General features: G+C 39.1%; 10 non-coding genes across 10 annotated transcripts; 5 read left to right on the top strand and 5 right to left on the bottom strand.

Annotated features, from left to right (window-relative positions):
• Positions 1–120: 120 nt before the first annotated feature.
• TRNAA-AGC lies at positions 121–193 on the bottom strand. The gene has a single exon. It is a non-coding gene; the product is annotated as a tRNA-Ala (tRNA).
• A 1536-nt stretch (positions 194–1729) lies between these two features.
• Positions 1730–1803, top strand: TRNAT-AGU. The gene has a single exon. It is a non-coding gene; the product is annotated as a tRNA-Thr (tRNA).
• Positions 1804–3190: 1387 nt separating this feature from the next.
• On the bottom strand, positions 3191–3264 carry TRNAT-AGU. The gene has a single exon. It is a non-coding gene; the product is annotated as a tRNA-Thr (tRNA).
• A 349-nt stretch (positions 3265–3613) lies between these two features.
• Positions 3614–3686, top strand: TRNAA-AGC. The gene has a single exon. It is a non-coding gene; the product is annotated as a tRNA-Ala (tRNA).
• Positions 3687–7093: 3407 nt separating this feature from the next.
• Positions 7094–7165, bottom strand: TRNAA-UGC. The gene has a single exon. It is a non-coding gene; the product is annotated as a tRNA-Ala (tRNA).
• A 6461-nt stretch (positions 7166–13626) lies between these two features.
• TRNAN-GUU lies at positions 13627–13700 on the bottom strand. The gene has a single exon. It is a non-coding gene; the product is annotated as a tRNA-Asn (tRNA).
• A 476-nt stretch (positions 13701–14176) lies between these two features.
• TRNAN-GUU lies at positions 14177–14250 on the top strand. The gene has a single exon. It is a non-coding gene; the product is annotated as a tRNA-Asn (tRNA).
• A 2533-nt stretch (positions 14251–16783) lies between these two features.
• On the top strand, positions 16784–16856 carry TRNAA-AGC. The gene has a single exon. It is a non-coding gene; the product is annotated as a tRNA-Ala (tRNA).
• A 2579-nt stretch (positions 16857–19435) lies between these two features.
• Positions 19436–19508, top strand: TRNAA-AGC. The gene has a single exon. It is a non-coding gene; the product is annotated as a tRNA-Ala (tRNA).
• A 1219-nt stretch (positions 19509–20727) lies between these two features.
• TRNAA-UGC lies at positions 20728–20799 on the bottom strand. The gene has a single exon. It is a non-coding gene; the product is annotated as a tRNA-Ala (tRNA).
• Between the last annotated feature and the right edge of the window lie 1628 nt (positions 20800–22427).

Raw genomic sequence — 22427 nt, forward strand, 5'->3', positions numbered from 1 at the left:
GCTATACTCGGACCGGGTTTCTCTAGGCCGATTAATTAACTTTTCAACTTCAATAGCTAGAAATCAGGTCAAAAGTGGAGGATGCGGGGATCGATCCCGCTACCTCTCGCATGCTAAGAGTGGAGGATGCGGGCATCGATCCCGCTACCTCTCGCATGCTAAGCGAGCGCTCTACCATTTGAGCTAATCCCCCGCCCCGTTGCTCACCTTTTTAGGCTATTCCTACAAAATCTAGAAGGCCTCAAACTTTAGTATTCTGCCTTGCCTATTGCTGAGAATTCAAAGAAACCACAGATAGCAGAGGAGAAAGAGCAGGAGGAAGTTGGGAGCAACTAGTAGTGAAGACTTGGTTGGTGGCTGACCTTTCGGGTCTCTTAGCGGGGAATCTGTGAGGAATCTTGGGAAACGCTACCTCCGGGCTGAATTGCCTGGAATCCACTCCCAGGGATGATATACCAAAAATCACCGAAAACACTTCTCGGAGTCCGGATCTGAATTCGAGTGGTTGGTCCGCATTAAAAGGTGCTCAATATGTATGACTGAAGGCAGGTTGGCCCGTATTAAAAAGGTACTCAATATATCTGATTGAAGACATATGGGTCCCGGAGAAACAAAGTACATCGGGGGCCTGGGAATTGAACAATCATGCATTGGGGTATGCCAGAGAATTGGGGGGGGGAGGGGGGGGGAGGGGAAGGTGCTGCTTGCCACAGTGAAGTAAAAAGGATACACTCATCCTGGATCGGTTGCAAGAACATTTGAAGATGTTTTCAATTCTCTCAAATCTCTCTTTTGATAGTTTCTTTTTCAGCAAGCCTATAGTAAACAAGAGAGAGAAAAAAAGTTCGTGGAACATAATAGCATGCCTGACGTAAAGTTAAACAATGAATGTGTCTTGCTGGAACTCAAATTAAGAAGACCTTGGAAAATTTCTCGTGCATAATAGCTATTTTCAAGTATTTCGTGAAATGTGTGTTTTTAATACATTGGAGAGACTTCTTTCCCTATAGACTCACCTCTCTGTATCTCAACTTCCACTCTCACCCTATTGTCCTAGGTTTAAATAACCGTCAGTGTCAGTGACTACTATTTATTAACAGTAAAGCAAGCAATACAACAGGTATAAACACTTTAAAAAAAACTTATTATATTAAATATATTATATAAAACTTATATATAATAATATAAAAATATATAATATAATAATAATATATATATTATTATAAAAACTTATTTCCCATGTACCGCCTGTGAGAAAGGACACAAAAGCCATCTCTACAATTACTGCTGTCTCTCTGTTTCTGTAAAGACAGCCCCACCATTTAGTTTCACCTTATGCTAATTCAAGTCTCTTCTCAAGAACTGTCTTATTCCTGATAAGAGTTAACTCATTCTCTAACCACTCTTTGCCTTTCTTCTTTTTCTTAACTTCATCAAGTGGGCAAAGTATCTTACCTGGGCGTCCCTTGGACTGCTAAAACTTTGTAATTGTGTGAAATCGGAGTAGAGGAGACAACTGGAAAGAAAGGGGAGGGAAGTGCTTGCAGACTTGAGGTTGAGTTTTTGCTTCGATTTTCTGAACTACAAGGAAAAGATTAGGAATTCGGAGTAGACATGAAACAGAAGAGAAAGTCGAAAGCTTCATTATTCGGCCCAATGTCTCTTGGACAGAAAACAATAAAGAAAAGTCATGCTTTTTTACTATCGATTCAGCGTCAGCTTTCAAGTTGGCTCCGTGGCTTAGTTGGTTAAAGCGCCTGTCTAGTAAACAGGAGATCCTGGGTTCGAATCCCAGCGGGGCCTTCTGACCTTTTGTCCAAAACTTCCTACTAGTTTTGTTCATTTGACAGTCTATCTGTTCATCACTATCTCCATTTTCCCCATGATTTGCTCCAGCTTGACTCAATTGTTCTGGGGGGTGAATCCTTTTCGCTTCCTTTTGATACCTTTGCAGTGAATCTGTTCCTTTGTGTTCCTTTGGATCTCGAGTTTGGTCGTCCAGAATATCTGAGCAAGAAATCTCATTCTTTTTGGTTCTTGAAGGGCAGATCGTGCCCTTTCTGCGTAATATTTCCTATCACATTCTAAATCCCGGAAACAGCTAGCTTCCTTGCCCTTCATCTTCATGTCCAAACATTCCTGAAACCAACATGAAATAGACTTTAGTTATTTGGGAGATAAGGTGGTTTGAGTGGTTCGATCATGGACTACTATTAATTTTGCTTTCTCCCTGTGGGTTCAATTTCTGCCCTTGTTAGAGTCTGAACAGTGAGACTTTTTGAAAATCAGATGACTGTGGGTCACTACAGTATTAAAGAATGATGATTTCAGCTTCATGGGGTAGAGATTTTTCTAAACAACCTTTCAGGCCTTCTTAAAGTGCACGACCAATAGGCAGCAATAGGATAGATAAATAATGTATTTCAAAAGAGAGGAGAGATATCAAAAGAGGGATAACAGCCTCCGGAGGAAAGAAGAATATATAGGGTATAAGCAGCTTCCGAGTTAAAAGAAAACTTTTCCTATTTGAGATCAGGAGACAAGGGGAAGTGAGGAAATACCTTTATAATAAAAGAAGAATTCCTTTTAGACAAAACTACAGGGTCTCATGCAAAATAACAAGTATTTGTCACTACATTTGACTAAGACCTTCCACTTGCATACTTTCTTACATTTAATTTGATCTTCAATAGAAGGTTGATTTCTAATATTAGACCACCAGTCTAATCCATCAAGGTGCTGTGAAATAATTGGGATTCTTAACTCAACTCCCCCAACTCCCCCAAGATATCCTATCCCTTTAATGGCCATTCTGATTTTACTTGGGGAATCTCCAATGAGGAAGAATCTCTTGTCATTCTGCAAAGTCTATTTCAATTTTGGATGACTCCATTTTAGGAAATAGTTTCTTACATCAAGCCTCAATTGCCACTTTAAAATTTCCAAGCCTAAAAGTAAGCAAACTGATATGGCTGATCAATTTCAAGTCACTGGCCGGGGCAGGTGAGGTTAAAATGCTTAATCTCAGTTTCTTCTTAAGGCCTGAGGAAGGTAAATCTCACGACCTCATTCAGCTATTCCTTTCTCCTTGTCCTATAGAGATTGCGTCGAAATGCAGGAGTTCTGGGCAGCAGCGACCAAAAAAAAAAAAAAAAAAAAAAGGCAATAAGGCCCAGCTGGGAAACATAAAAGGCCCCGCTGGGATTCGAACCCAGGATCTCCTGTTTACTAGACAGGCGCTTTAACCAACTAAGCCACGGAGCCGACGCGTTGACAGGTTTCAAACCGAGTGCTAAAAAAAAATCCAAAAAGCTATGTTTAAAACTGCTTTATTTCGTGGATGTTCGATGTGGTGAAATACAGGAGATTTCTTTTCCTTATTTCCTTATGTAAAGGAAATCTTTATTTTCAAGTCGGCCACTATCCTGTATGTATACTTGTCCCTCCTTGAACTTTCCCCCATCATTGTTTTTCCTGGGGTCTCTAGTGTCTCCCAGTCACCACCAGTCCCCTTTTCATCTTAAATTCTCAGGAGACAGGGACAAGCAGTAAAGCGTGTGGCCCTCTAGATTCAGTTAGAATACACCCCCCCAAAAAAAGGTACTTCTGTGGTGGGGGATTAGCTCAAATGGTAGAGCGCTCGCTTAGCATGCGAGAGGTAGCGGGATCGATGCCCGCATCCTCCAGTTTTGATTCCTCGAGTAACAGGATATCAGATTCCTTCCTTCCTACCTCATCCATATTTCCGGGAGAGAGGCTGTCAAACAGGAATCCCACCATTCTTTCTCTGGTGTCCTTCTTGACTTCTATTTGGTACTCCGCAAATCCTCCTAATGGAAGTTGAAGAAAATAGAAATAGGCTGTGGGAAGGGAGAGCAAAAACTGCAGACGGCACGCCGAGGCACAAAGCAATGAAAGACGGAAACAAGCACTTCTTAAGAGCCTACTCTTATTAAGTGCTAAGCACTTAAATATCTCATTTGATCCTCATGACAACCTTGGGAGGTATTAGGCTAAGATTTATGATTTATTCCTGCAGAATGGCTCGCTCCCACAAGACCTAAGATACCAGGTTGTATGAAAATGCTTAATAACAAATGAACCCAGAGGGTCCCAGGCAGAGAGTCCTTTCCAATTTGGGTATTGATCTATCATGACTTAAATATCCCAGGGAACAAAGGCGGCTAAATGCCAGCAATACTGACTTCACTTTCTTGAGAGAATCCAGAAGAGGGGCCAGTCCCGCCAGAGTCTGTCAAGAGTGAAGCTTTACTCCTGGAGAGGCTAGTTCCAGTATATAGATAACACGTCCTTGGTGGATTTGGCCAGAATCCACCCAAGACGGTGTTCTTTTAACTATATTTGTTCCCAGGGTTATTCAACAGCTGCAAAACACGGGTGAATAATAGTTCATCGAACTGTAATTACTCCCATGGACATGCAGGGAAACTGAGGGCCGAGGCCTACAGAATCTTATCCTTATACCTATGTCGTTCAGGAGATCGGTGCTATAATTTGTCATCATTTCACAGTTGAGGAAAACAGAGATTAACGAACTTGCCCCGGTCCATAGAACTAATTAAATATCTGAAGCCCGATTTTGAAATCCAGTCTTCCAGACACAAAGCGCAGGACTCACTAAGCATTCTCAGTTCATTGCCTTTAGCCAATTCCGTCACCTCTTGCCTTCAGCCTTTTGTTTGTATGAGGGTTTTTACTTTAGGTGAAATCCTTAAGTGTATCGAAAGTGAACCCCCTGCTAAAGGCATTTACACAATTTTTAACAGGAATCTACGAGCATGGACCCCAACATCATAAGCCCTATCTTTTTAGCTGTTTGGAAGAAGTACTTTTCTATTGGTAGGGCTGGGTTGTGAGTAAACTAGCTTCTCCAAGAGAGAATTAACGGAACAGAAGCCAGCATTCTCCAGTTTTGATTGCTTTACCTCTTCTCATCCATCAGGAATCCTGCATGGCGACCTGTTGGCACTTCTTCCCATCGCTGGAAAAAAAGACTATCCTGGAAGAAAATCTGTCTGAAGATAAAGCTACTCTTTGTCCAATATATTTTTGTGCCCTCAGTAAATGCCCCACCAAATAGCAGGAACATAGAAATGATATAGTTTTCTAGTTGTCTTGAAAACTGAGGCAAGAGGAAGGACATATTGATCTAGCTAACCAGTTAGCCACCTTATCTCCTAAAGTATTGCACACGTGAAGAAGCTTTCCGTGAAAAAGGAGGAAGCCTTCTGATAGATCACAAGTGAGTTTTCAGCAAAAGGGATTTGAACCATTTGCAACCAGAACCATCTCTGTAATAGAGCTATAGATAACCAGCTGCCTGCCTTCAGCTATTAGTAATCGAGTGCTGGAACTTGCCGTTTTGGAATCAGCAGGATGATTTCAGAGACGCTTGGGACACTTACATGAACTGATGCTAAGTGAAATGAGCAGAATCAGGAGATCATTGTACACAGCAACAAGAAGACTATACAATGATCAATTCTGATGGACACGGCTCTTTCCAACAATGAGATGATTCAGGTCATTTCGAATAATTTTGTGATGAAGAGAGCCATCTACACCCACAGACAAGACTGTGGTTCACAACAACATAGCATTTTTCACTTTCTCTGTTGTTGTTTGCTTGCATTTTGTTTTCTTTCTCAGTTTTTTTTTCCCTACTTGATCCGATTTTTCTTGTGCAGCAAGATAAGTGTATGAACATGTATCCATATCTGATTTTAACATATATTTTAATATATTTAACATGAATTACCTGCCATCTAGGGGAGAGGGTGGGGGGAAGGAGGGAAAATTTTAGAATACAAGGTTTTGCAAGGATCAATGTTGAAAAATCACCTGTGCTTATGCTTTGTAAATAAAAAGCCTTAATTTAAAAAATAAAATAAAATAACAAAACAAAACAAAAAGGAACTTCCTTTTTTGGAGTCCCCTGAACTCTCTGGAGGAACCAAGACACAGAAGCTCAACATTGCTTTCTGTTGTTTTTATTTTACCTTAGTAATAGCAGATAGATGTCAAAGTATTAGGGTCAATATAAAATATGTTTGATTGCAGCCTATAAGTCCAATACAAGCTCGGAAGCCTATCACAGTTCAGGCCCAAGTAGTCTGTTTGGACATATGGGATGGAGATGAACCTAGATTTGGACATCTCAAGTTTTCTTTGGACTACTGCGATTCTGCTTTGCTCAAAGACCACAGCGCCTTCTTTGATACAGGCATACCATTGCTAGATGGTCCTTTGCAGCATCTCCCTTGTGTCATAATCAATACCAAAGTTCTTCAGAGTAGCCTCTTACTGCTTCTTCTGATCTCTGTGAGCATTCACCATGTGCGAGTTCTCCATGAATAGCCTTTTAGATAATCAGTCGTTTGGCCTTCAAGTTAATGTGGTTAACTTAACGAACTTGTTTCACTCTGCAGTAGAGTTTGAAAGCTGCGCAGTTCGACTTGAGGGAAGACCTCAGTGTCCAGTACCTTATCTTGTATAATCTTCAGAATCTAAGATAATTCAAACGGAAGCAGTCCAATTTTATGGCATGGTGCTGGTATACTGCTCAGGTTTCACTGACAATGAAGTCAGCACAAGTGCTCTGTAGACCTTCAATTTGGTATGCACCCTGATACCTCTTCTCTCGCATATTTTCTTTCAAAGCCTCCCAGATGCTAAGCTAGCTCTGGCAATCAATGTGTCAACCTCTATATGGACAGTCATGTATGCGAACGTGTCTGAAAAGCATAAATATGATTCCAGGTATGGATGGTGCAGTGCTGGCAGGTGGCAAACCTAGAAGTAGTGGCCCAGAGGAAGTTTTTCTTGAATTGACTTTCCCAAACCCTTCTGGGATTCGAAAGGTTAAGATGTGTTAAGAAAGGAGTTGCCACGTTTCTGGGACTCGAAAGATTGTATTGTATCCAGAATGCAGTCGTTACCAATGCTAAATTGTATCCAGAATGTGTCTGGAATAGAATTGCTACCAAAAACGAGTTGTATCCAGAAAAGCTTTCTTTTCTGTAGCAACTTCACGAAGAATATCAAATTTAAGATGAATCCAGGAAAATCTTATTGGAGATACCGGGGATCGAACCCGGGGCCTCACACATGCAAAGCGTGCGCTCTACCACTGAGCTATATCCCCAATGCTGCATTTGTTTTTTTTTTTTACTTTCTTTCATGAGGGTTTTAGCTATTTTCTCAGAATGGTTGTCTTGGGATAAGTCATAGCATTTAAAGAGATCTTTAAAAATCGACACATTTTCCTTCTCCTTTTCTGAACCTGAAAGTTCGCTCCCAAGTTGTCATTTTATTTTATTTTATTTGCATTTAAAAATGGAAAACAATGGGGAAACCCTGAACATTAGAGCTTTTGTTTTTCTGGTAGGAGAGAGGAGACTAGGTGGGTGATGAAAAGTTTTCTTGGGAAGCTACTGAAACAGTCCGGGTCAGTGTTGCTATGGAAATAGATTCCAAATGGAAATCCCCAAAATTGGTATGTAATTAGACATAACAAGTTAAGGAGAGAGACAAGTCAAAGGTCTATACTTTGCCATCACCATTGCCAAATCTTCCAATTTTCACATATTTATATCATTCGGTGTTTACCTGGAATTCTTGGACTATTTTGATAGCATTGAAAATACTTGATCTGAACTTTCAACCCCTTTCTGCTTCAGGGGCATCTCACTCTTCCTAAAATGTCCTGTCTTTATTACTGGTTCTTCACATTATTCATTTCTCCTCTCCCCACATTTTGTTCCTTAATCGATTGATTGATTGGTTGTTGTCTTTCAGTTCTCCAGGAAGACCAAAATGACCTCACGATGTTGGGGACCAAAACATGGCATGCCAGACTATATCTGATAAGACCAAAATGAGCTCAGAAGGTTCTACCACAGGTAGGGTAGAAATAATCCACATGAATATTTGGAATGGAATTCATTTTATGGACAGATCCAGTGAATGGTGATCCCAATGATAGAAATGGTGGCGTCAGAATGAGACACACTCTTAAAAATCTGTAGAAGTGAGGAAGGTTAGACAATAACCACCGTTTTGGAGAAATTACATTGTTGTTGTTGTGGAGGAGAAGGGACAACCTAATGGAGATATGCAAGAAATTGTATTTGTATCTCTTGAATGCAGAAGAGAAATTAGACATGGAGCTATTAATGTGGGGATCATTTTAAAGAGTTGAAGACTGGAAAATCTAAAAAAATATATAGAGAATTTCATATTTCCATGGCTCAGTAATAAAGGTTTAAGAGGCTAAGTTCCCACAGTAGGTTTTGAAGAGGACAAAATAAATACCTCTGTACTGGCCAACAAACTCGTATGCCAAGTATAATCTGACAGTATAAGGACACTTTACTAGAATGTAAAACACAGAGAAGGCAGATCTCCCAGAATGCACCAGTATAGCAGGAGCAGCGCTCAGAGCAATAGAATTCATTTTCCTTCATTTCATTTTTTATTTAAATATTTATTTTTTGTTACTGTGAATCTGACAAGCGTCACCATGTATGAGTGTTTTCATATATGTAGAAGAAGAGTATTAGGCTCACATTCATGGATCTCTTCCCTATTATTACTTTTCTTTAAAGAACATAATAAATTTAATACCCTCAACTTACAGCCTTCTGTATGTGCTTGGAGCATTGAGAAATAGGTAAATAGGGTCACAAAACTACAATGTGTCTTCTTGACTTTTGAGATCCAATTTTTACCTACTAGTTTGCACTATCTTTCAGCACTTCATAAAAAAAAAATTAATTTAGAGGGAAAAAAAAAACCTTATCAGTAATGCAGTCCACTCCTTTCACTTTTCAAATTATGACACTGAAAATCCAGGAATGATTATGGCAAAGTTTATTTTTTAATTAACAAGCTTTAAAAAAGAAAAGTGTCCCTCACTAAAAAAAAAAAAAAAAAAAAAAATTAGTCCCTCCACTAATTCCATTAGTGGAATATGAACTGATTCAACTATTCTGGAAAGTAATTTAGAATTATGCCCAAAGGAGTAGGGCTTTTGATCTAGCAATACTATTACTAAGTCTGTATCCTAAAAAGATCGAAGGAAAAGAAAAAGGATGTCTTTTATGAAAATATTTTATGGCAGCTCTTTTTTGTGGTGGCAAAGTAACTGAGAGAATGCCCATCAATTGGAGAATGGCTGTACAAGTTGTGGTATATGATTGAGATGGTATATGATTTCAAGACTTAAATGAACTGATGCAAAGTGAAGTAAGCAGAACTAAAAGATCTTTGTAGATAGTAATAGCAATTTTTTTGATGACCAACTGTTAATCACTTAGCAGTTTTGATCAAAAAGATGATAACAAGATAATTCTGAAGGATTTATAATGAAAAAATGTTATTCACCTCCAGAAAAAGACCTGAGGGAGTCTCAATTCAGATCAAAGCATGCACTTTTTACTTATTTTTCTTGCTTGTTTTCTTTCAGAATCTATCTAAAATGGAAATATGCTTTTTTATATATATATATATATATATATATATATATATATACATATTATGTGAAATTGCTTTCCTTCCCAAGGAATGGGGAAAATAAGGAGGGAAAGAATTTGGCACTCAAAATTTCAAAACACGAATGTTAAAGCTTTTTTTTTTTTTTTTACAAGTAATTGGGAGATATTTAATTAAATAAATGAAAATATATTGGGGGGGGGAGATCCTCCTTCCCTCCTCTGCTGAACAAATATTAAACCATAAAGCTATGAAAAAAATTCTTATTACATGTCTCTAGAGGCTCTCTCTCTCTCTGTCTCTTTCTCAATTTTAAATTAATCTTGACTTATAAAAGAAGATAACCATTTTCAGAGAAACAGAGAACAAACAAGCCTAGTACAGTCTTACATAGATATATGTGATATATATATGTATATGATTATAGATATATATGTAGGTGTATATATGCATCTGTGTATTATCCATGATTAATTGTAGCCTTGGTTACAAGAGAAAGGAGAAAGGGAATAAAGCAAAAAGTGCATAGCAAGGAACACACACACACAAAACTACAAGCAAGCAAAGATGGACAACTCTGAACACAATGTGTAGTATTTATTATATAGACTTTCTTGAAATAGAAATTAACTGCTTTATATTTTGAATTCTTTCTTGTTCAAAGCTGTGCACATGATAATGTTTTTCTTCTTTTTCTATTTTATTTTTAAGTTTTAATATAATTAATTAATCACTTCTTTGTCAGGAAATGAGTTGTTTCCTTTGTTTAAACAATTAACTTTTCTTTTGGCTTATGTGCCTGTTTTTTGTTTGTTTGTTTTATGATTTCAGCCAACAGTATTTCTTCCAAACCACAGTAGAAATCAACATTTTCATGAGTTTTACAGCAGATCTAATCAGCAATATTAAAAGTATATAACCAAAGAAGCCATTTGTCCTCCAAAGAAATGACTTTTAAGTTCTGTTAAAAATTGAAATAAGATGTTAGATTCCTAATTATTATGCCCAGGGGCTGACTCAGAGAATGTTCAGAAATTTTATTTTTTTTTAATTGTCTGAAGTTTGGGATAGATTCCCTCCTTTAGTGCTGATGTTGTGGGAAGGGAAAGGACTTGAGAGGCAGAAACCTTAGAGTCATATATTAAAATGCTGAACAAATTCAAGTCCCTAAAGAAACCAAAGCAAAAGCAGATGAAGATGTTATTTATCAAATGGCAGCTTCATACACACAAAAATCCTGAACTCTACATCTCCAAGGTTGTTTGGACCAGATTCCACTCTAGTAGAGCTAGGTGAAAGAGGAGATTCTTTGCCTCAATGGCTACTTAGCTTTAGTCACTGAATGGGTGTGGCCTCAGTCAAACTGAGACCTATTAAAGACCTTAGCTTTAAAAGGTTGAGGTCACTGGGCTTATATCCCAAAGAGATATTAAAGAAGGGAAAAGGACCTTATGTGCAAAAATGTTTGTGAAAGCCCTTTTCATAGTGGCTAGAAACTGGAAACTGAATGGATGCCATCAATTGGAGAATGGTTGAGTAAATTGTGGTATATGAATGTTATGGAATATTATTGTTCTGTAAGAAATGACCAGCAGGATGAATAGAGGGAGGCTTGAAAAGACTTAGGTGAATTGATGCTAAGTGAAATGAGCAGAACCAAGAGATCATTATACACTTCAACAAAAATACTATATGAGGGTCAGTTCTGATGCAAGTGGCTCTCTTCGACAATGAGAAGATCCAAATCAGTTCCAATTGATCAGTAATGAACAGAACCAGCTACACCCAGAGAAAGAATACTGAGAAATGAGTGTGGACCACAACATAGTATTTCCACTCTTTCTGTTATTGTTTGCTTGCATTTTTGTTTTTCTTCCCAGGTTATTTTTACCTTCTTTCTAAATCCCAATTTTTCTTGTGCAGCAAGATAATATGTATACGTATATTGTGTTTAACATATATTTTAACATATTTAACATGTATGGGACTATCTGCTATCTAGAGGAGAGGGTGGAGGGAAGGAGGGGAAAAGTTGGAATAGAAGTTTTTGCAAGGGTCATTGTTGAAAAGCTTTGTCAATAAAAAGCTATAATAATAATAATAATAAATAGGTCAAGGTCTCCCATTTTATCTAAGGCCATCTCCCATCCATCTTGATCTATATCTTATCACTGGACACAGAGGGGTCTGGAGGAGAAATGAGGCAAATGCCCTTGCACACCCCTCCCTCACTTAAATCCAATTCACTTGCATATCATGGCATCACCTCCCTGATGTCATGGTTATCTTCAAGAACCAAGAACAAACAACAACAACACATTATATTCTTCAGGAGTTACTTAGAGCTAAGTAATCTAGAAACTAATTTTCCAGATTTCAGGAACAAGGAAAATTTACCTGACTTTTTTTCCTTTCCTATCCACTGAACTCTTGAGTTACTCCTTTTCCGGAGGAAAGAAGGAAACAAGCATTTTTTTTCTTTAAGCACCTACTATATGCATAAATAGTAATTCATTTGATCCTCACAGCATTTATAATAGGTAGGTACTCCATTTTTCCAAAAGATCTCCATTTCGCAGTTGAGGAAACTGAGGCTGAGGGAGCTTTGATGACTTGCCCAGGATCACTCAGTGATCTGAGGTGAGACTTGAATTAAAGTCTTCTTAGCTAATTTGACTGTGACACCGAGAGAATAGAAATAAAAGTAGGGCCGGAGGGAAGTGATGAGAAAAACAAAGATACATAATTTGTAATGTTCTCCTGAAATAATGAGACACCGAAGATTTTTTTAAGCAGGAGTAATCTTTTAGTAAGAATGATAATTGCAACAGTTAGAGAAAAGACAGTTTGGAAACCTGAAGCCCTGGTAGTACGATATGGCAATAGCTTTAGATGGATGGGATGAGAACTTGAATCTGAGGGGACCAGATAGTTGCTCTGGTGTTATGGACCAGAATTCCGTACTTGAAACAAGGATTCTTACAAGGTACTAACTAAGTGGAATTGATAAGATGGTTATCTATGTTTAGCATGGTGATTAATAGTTTTCCAGTTCAGTATGATTGATTTAATCTTACAACAAATAATGGTTCCCTAGTGATTTAATGATTAATTTGTACTCAGTATACTGTAAATGATCTAATGATAATAGAGCATATAAACGGGGACAAATTTAGCCAGGGTCAGACTTGGAGAAGACAGAGGACTGGATGGAGCTCAAGCTCTGGGAGCCAAGGAGAGACAAATTCATTCCATTTCCCACCTTTGTGGTGGCTGGAGGCTAGAGCACAAGCCCTCCGACTCAGAGATTACTCCATCTCACCGTGGATGACTGGCTTGTCCTCCGCATTGCCTCCACAGAGACCAAGCTAGTCCAGGCTCCAGGTAAGGAGACAGTAAAGATTTTGGACTTTATACCTGCTATTCTCGTGGTGATTAATCTGCTGAAACGAAAGCTGCTCCAAAGACCTCCAGAAAACCAACCAAAACATTACATTCTGGGAATAAAGAGGAGACAAATTGAAGAGCTAGGACAGATTAAGGAACCTACAGAACTTCAAAGAAAGATCTCTTCTGTGACAACTCAGGAGGCGGTGTCTGGCTTCCTCAAACCTGTAACTTTTGGTCCTCCCGGCGTTAGGAACTCTCAGAAGTTTTAACGCCGCTCTTCCTGCTTTTTCCATCAAAAGCTTCCCACTCTCCCAGTCTCTCTTCATACTTTTCTCCAATCTTTGAGGTTTGTGTTTTGCTCAGTTCCTTGGAAATACTTTTCTTTCTTCACTCTCATCCTTAAGTATGTTAATTTTAAGAGACACAGAGGATTAATGAAATGGTGAAATCATTAAGATGATTCCAAAATTTCTAGAAGTAGAAGTAGTTTAACTCTATTTGGATCGTTGGAGATTATGTATGATATTAGAATTGTGGCTGGAGCGCCTGGCACAGCAATGTTTGGGAATTAGCTGATGCCTTGAAATGTCACCAAACAAAAGTAGATAAGATTAAGAGCTTTCACCTAGACACTAATATGGCTTTTAAAAACTAGATTAAGAGCGTTCACGGAGACCCTAGTGAACTTTATTAAAAAAACAAAAAACAAAAAAAAACGCATCCCGTCCCTGGGTGGGCTCGAACCACCAACCTTTCGGTTAACAGCCGAACGCGCTAACCGATTGCGCCACAGAGACTACGTAAGGAAACCCAAACTAGGGCAAAAAAATGGAATCTTATTCCCTAAGGTGTTCCAAGCGTGGGATCCTGCTGAATTTAAAATTCCCATAATTGCTTCGAAAGTCTGAAGCAAATATATTTCTAGAAAAATTGGCTGATTGTGCCCAGACTATAAAAGGGAGAGAATGGAGAGGGACAAAGAAGAGGCGATTGTAGTTTTCCTTTTTTCTGAATGGAACCAAAACAGAACCATGAGAATCCTGTCACTAATTTATCGTGTCCTGGGGTTTCAAATGAGGAGAAGAATCCTTTGCTTTCTCACTGACATGTAGGGAAGTTATTTGGTTCAAAAATATGACTTTGAAGCTAGTATACACTGGAGAAATTCTATTGCCCGCATTTTAAATTTTGTCTTTCTTTTGTTTGAGCGGGGGAGGGGGCAAGAGTGCGATGATTATCTCAATTTATCTGGTCCAAAAATTCCAACAGCGTTGTCTCTGTGGCGCAATCGGTTAGCGCGTTCGGCTGTTAACCGAAAGGTTGGTGGTTCGAGCCCACCCAGGGACGTGTATATTTTTCTAAAATTAAGATATCTTAGTTTCTAATCTTTCTACATCTCTAAATTCTGGCTGTTCTGCTGGTCTCCATCCATTTACTGAGAGGCCATCTGTGATCCTTTCCACTTACTCTTCCCAACCCCTCCATATCTACCGGTTTTTGTTAAAATGTTTTAGATAATAATAGAAAGCTGATCAAGGAAGGTAAGCATCAGTGTAAAGAGTGTGTAAGACCCGGAAGAAGATAAAAGGATTGGGAGAGCATAAAGGACCCCGAATTGGAAAAAAAATTGATGGTCAGAAGTGGTTTTAAAAACTATCTAGAGATTAAGAGGGAAATGGGGAACAGTTAAGGGCATGATAGATCTGGGAGATCTTGAATTCTTTGAGTGTTTTGTTTTGTTTTGTTTTTGTTCCTTTTGTCACTTCCTCCAGGGTTCTATGTTTACCATCTTAACAATATTTCTCTTATTCTTTCAATGGCCATTATATCCTTCCTTCTGAGCCAATACATGATTTCTTCAGTTCTTAATCTTCCAGTGACACTGTTTTGCTTCCCACTTCAAGGTCAAACATTTGATACCATCTGAACGCTGCCACTTAAACTCTTCTGAAGTCACCATTACATCTCCTGGGTAAAGTTAGCCTTGAGATTTGGGAAGATTTCCTTTACAACTTTCGAACATTGTTGGAGGAAAATGCAAGATAGAGATAATTTCACTCATTATCTGTCATGAGTGAAACATCTGTCTCTGGTGCTTGATAAGCCTTCTCATCCATTCTTAGTGATTCCTTATCTCAACTCCCATATGTCAAATTTTATAACTTTTCTCCCTTCTTTTAGACACAGCCCCATTCTGACATTCATTACCCTCTACAAAGTATCCCTTCCAACACACACACACACACACCCCAGAAGATCCTACTTTACTGAGAACATGGAGACCTTCCAAAAAGAATTTCCTTATCCCCTCTCCTCAGTACCTCCAACCCCAGAAGCATCACCCTCTTCCTTTTTTATAAGACCATAAGAGTAATAAGCATATGCTTATTACTATCTATCCTTCCACTTGAACCCTTGGCATTATTCCTCCCCACCATCTCTGGGACCATGATTCCACTCCTTATCCTTCATGCATCTTCTATTCCTCTATTTTCAAGGGGTGGCTCTGGAACAAGACCCAAACTGTACTTTAAAATTACTAAACTGGGAAAATACGTTATTGCTTCTCTGAACCTTTATCTTATCAGTCATAATTCATAGGATATGCACTTTTAAATAAAAGTTCTTTTTCATTAGAACTGATGTTTAGTGAGCACTCTTCCTCTCTTTATATTTAAGATTGAGGTTAAAAAAAAAAAGAAGAAGAAGGTAAGATAACATCTTATTGTTGATACCCCTGAATTGGAGGGGGGAGGGGGGAGGGAGTTGATTTTGTACTAGATAATTTTATACTAGAGATAATAAGAAATCCCTGAAGATTTTTTGAACAGAAAACTTGCATGACTATGTATACTGTGTGTGTGTGTGTGTGAGAGAGAAATCACTCTGGCTGCCTGAAGAATGGTTTGGAGGGGGCAGAGAATAGAAGGAATAAGATCCACAAGGAAACTATTCAAACTATGCCTCCCCAGGCAGCAACACTTGCCTAACATCTGCTTAGTTGCAGGATTCGGGGTCATCTTAAGCTGGCTTTGAACCCCTCTGAACTTCCCTAAGTGCCAGCCAGCAGACCAGCTTACCTCACTATTCAGGTTACCTTGTATTTCAAAAGCTAAAGCCAGAGCATTTAGGAAGGGATAGGGAGAAAGGAGAAGGAAGAAGGGGAGTCATGAGATTAAATCATTCTGGAAATGATGTGCAGAGAGAGGAATAAGTCTTAGAGAATGAGGAACCAGAGAGACAAAGTCAAATCAGCTTTAAGGATGTAGATAACCCTAAAAAAAGTTTTTTAAAAAGTGGGGAAAACTTTGACCATACCCAGCCAGATCTGAAAGTTACTGGAAACACTCACCTAGAGATGTTTGAAGTTTGGAAAGGAAAGTCTTTAGAAACTCCAGGAAATAGTTCTCTTGTCATTTAGAGTTATTACCCTGGTATTAAGGCAATAGAAAACTGGAGCTACTATCCTATGTACTTGAATTTCCATTTCTTTCATTGTCTTTTGTTTATACCTGTGCCTCCTAATTTCTACTCTCTCCCTTTTTATTTTAAAATTTACTCAAGTGCAAGCCCCACATCAGTTAGTTCCACTCTAGGCTCCTGCTTTCTGTTTTTGTTTTTTGCCTTGAAAAGATTTACCTTTTATATGAGACAATCTCTTTTTCCCCATCCACTTCCCAAGTACTGGGACAAGGTGAAGCTGTTAGGCGCAAAAAAACTTCGAAAGGAACCCCAAAGTATGAAGCCTGGCATATGGGAGGAGAGAGTGGGGAACCAAACGAACAGCGGGTTGTAGAGATGCGTGAAATCCGGATGTATTTATTGGAGAATCTGAAGGCTCCTAATAAGATTGTTTCATAGTCTGCTTAAAAAGCAACGTGGGGGATTAGCTCAAATGGTAGAGCGCTCGCTTAGCATGCGAGAGGTAGCGGGATCGATGCCCGCATCCTCCAGCTCCGGTTTTGATTACTTTCGCTTACAGAAGATAGCCAATAAAATGTGTCCACGCTTCCTTCTTTGACCCAAGGTAAATACTACATAATCAGACTCCACATCCCGCAGGGCAGAGATTCCTAGTAGAGCTGAATACTTTACCCAAGTAGTGGATATGGACTATATTTCCATTATCCCACGGGGACGGTTCTCCATAAAAGATCCAAGAGAAAAATTTGGATACCACACACGACCATTGAAATAGGTCCATTGGGCTAGCATTAGGATGAACTTATACCTTTCAATATTTGGATTTTGCTGTTGAGATTTGGTTACTAGCTCCCAAATTCCTCCACCCACCCACCTCCAGCCAGCCCTATTGTCTTCTTATTTGAGAGGTGTGATGAGGTCGAGACAGAAGTGGATAGTGTTTCCACCATAACTAAAGACTTAAAGACCATAAAGGAGATGAGATATCTTTATCGTATTTTGAGGCACACTGAAATCTTCCCTACCACAGAAAAATAATTGGAGGTAAAACTTGCCCAAGTTTGTGCCTCATTAGGATGGTTTTTAAGAATCCAGCATACATATGCTCAAAAAGTTATCAAACTGTGCATACCTTTGATCCAGCAGTGTTACTACTGGGATTATATCCCAAAGAGATTATAAAGAAGGGAAAGGGACCTGTATGTGCACGAATGTTTGTGGCAGCCCTTTTTGTAGTGGCTAGAAACTGGAAACTGAATGGATGTCCATCAGTTGGAGAATGGCTGAATAAATTGTGGTATATGAAAATTATGGAATATTACTGTTCTGTAAGAAATGACCAACAGGATGATTTCAGAAAGGCCTGGAGAGACTTACACGAACTGATGCTGAGTGAAATGAGCAGGACCAGGAGATCATTATATACTTCAACAACAATACTAGATGATGACCAGTTCTGATGGATCAGGCCATCCTCAGCAACGAGATCAACCAAATCATTTCTAATGGAGCAGTAATGAACTGAACTAGCTATGCCCAGAAAAAGAACTCTGGGAGATGACTAAAAACCATTACATTGAATTCCCAGTCCCTATATTTATGCACACCTGCATCTTTGATTTCCTTCACAAGCTAATTGTACAATAATTCAGAGTCTGATTCTTTTTGTACAGCAAAATAATGTTTTGGTCATGTATACTTATTGTGTATCTAAGTTATATTTTAATATATTTAACATCTACTGGTCATCCTGCCATTTAGGGGAGGGGGGGGGGGTAAGAGGTGAAAAATTGGAACAAGAGGTTTGGCAATTGTTAATGCTGTAAAGTTACCCATGTATATATCCTGTAAATTAAAGGCTATTAAATAAAAAAAAAAAAAAAAAAAAAAAAAAAAAAAGAATCCAAGGAACTCAGAAATAGAAAGAAAGCCCAACATATACTACAAATTATGCATAGCCACATTTTGTGCTTGACTGAGTACACTATCCTCAGTTTCAGGGATCAGAGGCTTAATTATGGAAACATGACTGACTGTTCACAGCTTCTTGGGACAGCTTGCAGCAAAATTGAGAGCCAGCACCTAGAAAAGTGCAGAACTGAGGCTGATCCTTGTTCTTCTGACTCTGTAGCACTCCTTTCCCCAATGTTACCCAAAAGCAATTGGAAAAGGAAGGTCAACTTTCTCCCGTTGACACTTGGGTTAGCTCCTAGTGCTTGATCCAAACTTTATTGCTAAAACTCTCACCTTCTAAGCAGGAAATCCTGGCTGGAAACTCCTGCTGGACTCCTTTTCTTTTCTCTCTTTTCTCCAGTCTTATCTTTGGGTCCAGCAATCTGGGGAAGAACCACTGAAGGCTTTCCCTTTTGCCCTCTTGGAGTGCTTCCAGAATTCTCCTGATCTGATACTATGAAAGCCAATAAGCATTTATAAAAGCACCTACTTTGGACAAGTCCTTCAGAGAGACTTTAGGAATACAAAGACCACAGTAATCAGTCTCTGCTCACAAGCAGTTTATATTCTACTAAATCCTAGACAGGTCATGCATTGTTTGCAGGGTTAATGTATTCATTACACTATTCCTCCGTTGAGCGGAGTATAATAGAATTTTACAGGAGACATTAGGATTGTTCTTTGACCAAGGAAAGCAGACTGAATACGTCGTCTGAACTTGGGCCTTCCTGTCAGGATTGTTGTTTCTGATCCCAGAAAGAGCCCTACATTTCATCCTGCTGAATTTGTCCAGCCTCTAATAGAAGGGAGACTATGGATATCTGATGGAGAATACTAAAAAGCAGAAGAGTTGGGGGACAGGGAGATGGAGGTGGAAGAGTCTGCTCCGCTTGTCTTTCTATTTGTCTTTCCCCTATTTTTGAGTTTATATTTGTTTTTTGTTTTTGAAGTTTTCCTCCCTTCTTTTCCTCCTTTCTCTGGTCTTTCCCATTTGCAAAAGTGGTCTAAGGGAGTAGGTCTTGGTCTTTGGTTTTAGGTTCTCAGGTACAGACAACCTCAAGCATAAAAAGTGTGTAACCTTTTAAGACCTGTTTGGGGTAGTTTGGGATATTTTTTTATAGTGGTGTGGTAACGGTGCAGAAGCCAATCGTAACTTGGGGGATTAGCTCAAATGGTAGAGCGCTCGCTTAGCATGCGAGAGGTAGCGGGATCGATGCCCGCATCCTCCACTTTTCGAATCTCCCTAGAAGTGAGCTTTGGTCTGCTATTTTTCCTCTTCAGTGGCTCAGGCTGGATCTGAATACAGGTTAACAGATTCCACCTTTCATCTCCCTCCCTCCCCCCCCCCACCCCCCAACTCCCGAAGTCATTCATGACTCCTAAGTTCTTATTTTGTACATTAGGGGCCTGAGTGAAATACTGTACTGAAATGTCAGAAGATGCCCATGAAATAAAAGCCGATGTGAGCCTTGGGGACCATAGAAAGAGGAACGTCATTCAATCATGCAGAAAACAACAAGGTTCACTGTCCATATCAGCCACTCAGCTGTCATATCAGCTGGTCATCTAAAAATAGACATCCCTTTGGGATGTGAAAAGGTTTTGCACGGGAAAAGCTCAGGGGTCCGGGAAATTTTCTGGAAAAGACCGATAGTCCATTTCAAAAGGAAAACACAAGGATAAAGCATAAGAAAACTAGCTCTTCATCTTCAGCTGCTAAAGAGACGTGAGACAGATTTCCTGTCCAGGCGTCCTACAATGGAACATCAGCCGCTTCTGATGGTGGAACGAAAGGCCACAGATTCATGCAGGAGATCCTCAAGGCAATTGGAAGGGAAGTTGGTCAGCCTGGAGCACGTGGGGCACGCAGCGGTAAAACAAAGTCCAAGTTAGAAGCGACAGAGATCAGGGTGATACTGTTGATTCCGACATAGGGAGAGAATGGGAGTCTTGTTTAACTGACTGACGCCTTTCATGTATGAGTGTGACCATGAAAAGGGAGGGCAGAGCATTTCCTCTAAAAGTTCCTAGAAATATCCAGGTTTAACTGTGACCATTTCAAAGAGATCCCAAAGGGATCCACTTTTGTTTCCTTCCCCCTTTCTCTTTTTCTTCTCTTTTTGACCTCTTTCTTCGGCAGAAATATTACAGTTGCACTTTCTAATCGTCTCAAGTTTATATTCCTTCCAGACGCATGGAAGGATTATACTTTCCACAATGCACGGTTGGGTTAGGGTTGAGTCAGATTTATGTAAACTCAGTGGATCTAAGTATCTGAGAGTTATGATTTTTCCAAACTAGCAGTGTTGGGAAACCCAGATGCCTGGCTGCGGGAAAGGGCCTGGCATTACCTTTTTGAGATTTTTTGTTCAAGTAGAATGAGGGAGAGAGTTTACAATGGTTTAACTTAATTGAAATGGGAAGAGAAGAATCCAAGGGAAAAACAAGTGGAGATGCCGGGGATCGAACCCGGGGCCTCACACATGCAAAGCGTGCGCTCTACCACTGAGCTACATCCCCAAACATATTTGGTTGTTTTTCTATCAATTCTCGTGGCACTCATCTGATTTATCAAGCGTATTGAGGTGAACAGTTCGGAGTCTGAGAGAAAGGAAATAAATATTTATATAGCACCTATTATGTGCCAGACTTTGCATTAAGAGCTTTACAAATATTAAATCATGATCTTCACAACAACCTTGCAAGGGCAATGCTATTACCCCTAGTTGAGAGAAGAAGTCGAAGCTGAGAAATTAAATTAGGTGACTTTCCCCAGATGTCACACAGCTAGTAAGTTTGTGAGGTCTGATTTAAACTCAGATTTATTTTGACTTAAGGCCATCTAACCGCTTCCAATACCAATAACTAGAATTTTAAGAAAACTTTTCAGTTAAGAAAACTCCAGTTATCATTTAGATCTCAAAGAACCCATAAAATTTCTATCTTCTTTCTGCCCCACAACATTGAGTCCTCTGTTATCCTTTTTTAAAAAGTTTTTCTGAATGTAAAAATGAGAACAAAAAAAAACAAAAAAACAAATGCAATTTGAATTAGATATGTAAGCAATAAGTGTGCTGAATAGTTGAGGAGGGGAAAGTCTTTTCTGACAACAGAGAGAAGGACGGAAAGATCTTTTATAAACTACTGACTTAGGCCAGAGCAGGTTTATAATGGAAATAAAGGGTGGAGAACAGCCTCCAAATGACAAGCAGGCTGATTTCAGAGAACCCTGGTCCTAAGTGAAGTGAGTAGAACCAAGAGAATATTGTACACAGAAAAAACAAGATTGTGTGATGATTAACTGTGATGGACTTGACTCTTTTCAACAATGAATTGATTCAAGGAAATTCCGATAGACTTGTGAAGAAGAGAGCCATCTGCATCCATAGAGAGAATTATGGAGACAGAATATGGATCATCTTTTTTTTTCAACTTTTTGTGATCATTTGTTTGCTTTTTTTCTCCTTTTTTCCCCTCCTCCCCCCCCCCCCCCCATTTTGATCTGATGTTTCTTCGGAGCATAATGAATATGGAAATATGTTTAGAAGAATTGTACATGTTTAACTTATATTGAATTGTTTGCTGTCTGGGGAGGTACCAGGAGGGGAAGGGAGACAGAAAGATTTGGAACACAAGGTTTTGTAAAGGTAAATGTTGAAACCTATCTTTACATGTATTTGGAAAAAAATAAAAAGCTATTATGAAAAAAGAGGTGTCAGAGACAAAATCCACAAAATCTGTGTGAGAGTGAGAGAAGCAAGAGTCTTGTCACCATCCTTCTCTTGGTATCCCATGTCCCTTATGGCTATCCTTTAACTCTCCAAACTTTTAATTATCCCTATTCCCTACTGGCTCTTTTCTTTCCGGCAGGAAGATATGCCTTTATGGTGGTTCTTTCCACCTACATACCTTTGCACAACCCCCCACCCCCATCCCCAACGAAGAATGTCAAAATCCTACCAAGTACCAATTTAAATGCCATCTCTATTACAAATTGTCTCTGCCCAAACACTAAGAAACTTTTGTTTTCATGAAGCTTTCCTTGATATTCTTTTTTTTTTTTAATTTAATAACCTTTTATTTACAGGATATATGCATGGGTAACTTTACAGCATTAACAATTGCCAAACCTCTTGTTCCAATTTTTC

This window comes from Sarcophilus harrisii, chromosome 6, assembly GCF_902635505.1.
Source record: "Sarcophilus harrisii chromosome 6, mSarHar1.11, whole genome shotgun sequence".
Classification (NCBI taxonomy): domain Eukaryota; kingdom Metazoa; phylum Chordata; class Mammalia; order Dasyuromorphia; family Dasyuridae; genus Sarcophilus; species Sarcophilus harrisii.